The 4302-nt window shown below is 39.9% G+C and overlaps 1 pseudogene; it reads right to left on the bottom strand.

The window, feature by feature from the left end:
* Positions 1 to 201: 201 nt before the first annotated feature.
* LOC101712685 (nucleolysin TIAR pseudogene) lies at positions 202 to 1410 on the bottom strand (annotated as a pseudogene).
* Between the last annotated feature and the right edge of the window lie 2892 nt (positions 1411 to 4302).

Here is a 4302-nt window from a genome sequence, read left to right as displayed (position 1 = left end):
TATTTTAGATTTTGTACACAAAGAAAAATCATGTTCATATCCATCGTGAACAAAAACTTAAAAAGGCAGAACCAGAAGACATGTGTCCTTTACCAAAGCAAAGTTATGCTAAAGGTTCCAAAGATTTCATTTTTAAAATAAATATTTTCATTTTCCAAATGTCTACATTCATGGCTTCAGAGTGTCACAGGAAATCAAACCCTATCGTGGATTATAATTATGTTTAGAGTTCCAGCTCACTGTGTTTGGTGTTCCAGCCACACCATACCCTGCTTGGTTAGGAGGAGATATTACAGGGGGAAGAGCTTGTCCTTGAGGAGGCTGAGCACCAAATCCATCCATCCAAGCAGCAGAAGGAGATTATCTACTCCAGATCCTTGTTGGTTCCACAGCTGCCCATATACTCCATAAGGCAGTACTTGCCACCCATTTGCCGTATACTGTCCATACTGTTGGGGATTTCCATACACTTGGCCTCTCTGGCCCCACTGACTGTAACCAACCTGTTGGAAGTTTTTAGTCTCATCAGGAGATTCTTTACACTGATAGCATTTAACCACATGTCCTTCAACTGTGGTACCATCCACTGAAACAATGGCATGGGCTGTACTTTCATGGGGAGAAAATCTGACGAATGAATAGCCCTTCTCTGGAAAAACTCTTATTTCCATAATTTGGCCAAATGGTGAGAATGTTTGTCTCATAAACTGATCTGTTAACCCTGAAGCAATTCCTCCACAGTACACAGTACAATATTTTGGACTTGACTAGTATACCACATCTTCAAATCTCAACTGCTTAGTGTTATTTTCTTGTGTACTTTTTGGTGCGAGTGGTTTATGTGTGGCCTAATTAGTTCTGATTTGTTGACTACCCAACCACTGACCTCCCATATGCCCAGTTGCATTTTCTGCATCCAGTTTGTTATAAAAAGATACAAAACCATAGCCTTTGGGTTTTCCAGTTGCCATGTCTTTAACTACCCAAGCATTCGATATTTTACCAAATGGGGCAAATGCTGATTTGATATCTTCTGCTGTAATTTCTGGACTCAAATCCCCAAAAAACACATGGAAGTGATTGGAAGTATCTTTTTTCTGGCTACTTGGTGTTGTTACCCAGTTTACTTTGACCTCTTGTCTTAAAATTTTTTTCCCCTTTCATAGCAACTAATGCAGCGGATGCCATCTCTGTGTTCATAAAATTCCACAAAGCAATATGGGTCATTGCTTGTATGCTGCAAAACAGAAAATCTAACAGAAGAGTTTCTGCTATTGGGTTGTTCTGTTATCATTTTACAGCATTTACAGGGTCCAATCTGACTGAATAACTGAAGTATAAGGACTTCTGTCACATCTCTGGAGAGGTTACCTAGATATAGAGTCAGGGCTGTCCGTCCTCTTCCATCATGGTGGGTGCCACAGAGGGATCCAGGGACAAGGAGGAAATCAGGGTTGGGGAAGGGAGGGAGCAGGGAGGAGGAGAAGGGGGCTCTAGGCACCACCAGCTGGGGTCAGAGGAAAAGGCACGGGAACCCCGGCCCAGCCCACTCCAGACCCTGCACTCCAACCTGAAGGAGCAGGAGGAGGAGGAGGATGAACAAAATGGCTGCCACCAGCCAAACAGGAAACAGGGCACAGCCCAGGCACGGCCTGACAGGTCACTGCTCAGGACAGCGGCCATGGCCTTCCCTGGGAGATCCGAGGAGACGGAAGGCCAACCCACAGAGGAAACTTTGTTCCCGGTCACGATGGATCGTGTCGTCGCCGTGGCCATGCTGGCCAGCTGCAGAGCACCCAGCTCCAGAAGAGATTGAGCAAAAAGAGCACTAGTGTAGTCTTTTAGTTTGAGGTCCCCTTATCTCCTGCCCTTCCCATTCCTCTGAGCAACCGCAAATCTGCTTTGGCCAATTTATCTTAGTTTATATTTTCTGAAATTTGAAGTAAGTTGAATCACACAGTATTTGCTCTTTATTGTCTGTATTTATACCCTCAGTTTAATCATTCTGAGGTCAGTACATACAACTGCATTCATCAATAGTTCATTCTCTTTTAGCGCTGAAGAATCATCTATTGTGTGAATATGTCAACATCTATATATCTTTTGACTTGGTGAAAGACATTTGGGTCACACTGAGTTTTTAGATATTGCAAATAAAGCTTCTATGAACATTCTCACATGCACCTTCATATGAATCTGTGCTTTGTTCCTCTCAAACAAAGGTCCATACATGTAATGACTACATCAAACCGCAGTATACCATTAATTATTATTAAGATATGAAAAAGCAACTTCCCAGAGTACAAGTTGCATTACATATCATTGCCAACATTTGGAATTGTCAGTATTTTTCAACAGTCACATAGATGCATAGTAGTATTTCACTATAACTAGAGTTGTATGTTTTTATTTTATTTTTTTATAATTTCAAGTAGCTTTATTTTTTCTTTCAATTGTGCTCTTTTTTTTAAACAGAGATAGTTTTATTGGTACATTTATCATTGGAAATTTGCACCTTTACATAATTTCTCTTGGTTCTTATTTTCCCCCTTTCCCCGCTCTCCCTTCAACCCCACCATCCCTACCTATTTACAAAGACTTTGTTTCCATTTTTTCATTTTCTCATATTAATTCCATTCCCTTCTTTCCTTTCCTATACCCCTCCCACTTCCCCTTCCCGTTTGCCCCTTTTCTTCCTATTTCACATTTTCTATTATACCTTTTAGTCCTTATTTACACTTTTAGTTTCTCACACTAGACAACTATTTGGTATTTAAACATGTGTGTCCTGTTTATTTCACTTAAGAGTATTCCCTCAATGTGCATCCAGTTAGCTATACATGTCTCTAGTTTCTCCTTTTTTATGGCTGAGTAGTACTCCATTTTATAAAAAAAATTTCTTTATCCAGTCTCCAGTTGATGGGCATTTGGGCTGCTTCCAAGTTTTAGCTATTAGAAATTGTGTGCTATCAACATGGGTACACATCTATCACTGTGGTATGATTCTTTTAATTCTTTGGGGAAGATAACCAGCAGGGGAATAGCTGGGTCAAATGGGACTTCCGGTCCTAGTTCTTTGAGGTATCTCCATACTGATTTCCACAGTAGTTGCACCAGTCTACACTCCCACCAGCAGTGGAGCAGGGTTCCTCTTTCCCCATAGCCCCACCAGCATTTGTTATTAGTTGATTTCATGATAGCAGCCATTCTTTCTGGAGTGTGGTGGAATCTCAGAGTTGTTTTCATTTGCATCTCTCAAATGACCAGTGATGTTGAACATTTTTTCATATGTTTATTTGCTATTTCTACTTCTTTGTGTGAGAAATGTCTGTTCATTTCAGATGTTCATTTTTGGATTGGGTCTTTAAGTTTTGGAGGTCGGATTTTTTTAAGTTCTTTATAGATTCAAGATGGTAGACTTTTGTCTGAGGAACAGCAGGTGAAGATTTTTTCCCACATTTTGGGTTGTCTCTTCACACTGCTGGTGATTTCTCTTGCTGTGCAGAAGCTTTTTAGTAAGAAGAGATCCCACTTGTTGATTGTTTGTGCTAGTTCACGGGCAACTGAGGTTTTGTTCATAAAATCTTTTCCTACACCAATGTTTTTAAGAGTTCTACCTAACCTCCCTTCCAGCTGGTTCAGCGTTTCTATTTTAATATTTAGATCCTTAATCCATTTTGAATTTAGTTGAGTGCATGGTGAGAGATATAGGTCTAGTTTTAGTCTTTGGCAAGTTGAAACCCAATTTTTCCAGCATCATTTATTAAAGAGGCTATCTTTCCTCCAGTGAGGATGTTTGGCTCCTTTATCGAAGATGAGATGACTGAGTGTATCTGGAGTTGTTTTGGTATCTTCTAATCTGTTCCACTGGTCCTCAGGTCTGTTTCTTTGCCAGTACCATGCTGTTTTTAGCACAGTAGCTTTGTATTATAGTTTCAAGCTGCAGAATGTGATACCCCCTGCCATGCCTCTGTTAACTAGAATTTCTTTTGCTATTCTGGGTCTCTTCTTCTTCCAAATGAATTTTTGGATTGTTTTCTCAAGGTCCATGAAATATGCTGCTGGGATTTCAATTAGGGTTGCATTGAATCTATATAGCAGTTGTGGAAGTATGGCCATTTTCAGTATATTGATCCTTCCTACACAGGAGCTAGGGATGTCTTTCCATTTTCTGATATCATCTTTAATCTCTCTTTTCAGAGTGAGTTTTTAATTTCTTTATTTTGAAATAACTACAGATTAATTTGCAGCTATAAGATACAATACAAAGGGATCACAAGTAGATTTTACCCAGTTTCTCAC

The sequence above is a fragment of the Heterocephalus glaber genome, unplaced genomic scaffold, assembly GCF_053883595.1.
Source record: "Heterocephalus glaber isolate CG9 unplaced genomic scaffold, H.glaber_assembly_v1.0 deba00001442, whole genome shotgun sequence".
Classification (NCBI taxonomy): domain Eukaryota; kingdom Metazoa; phylum Chordata; class Mammalia; order Rodentia; family Bathyergidae; genus Heterocephalus; species Heterocephalus glaber.
Note: the sequence above shows the minus strand (reverse complement) of the source record. Positions and strands in the feature narration are given on the sequence as shown.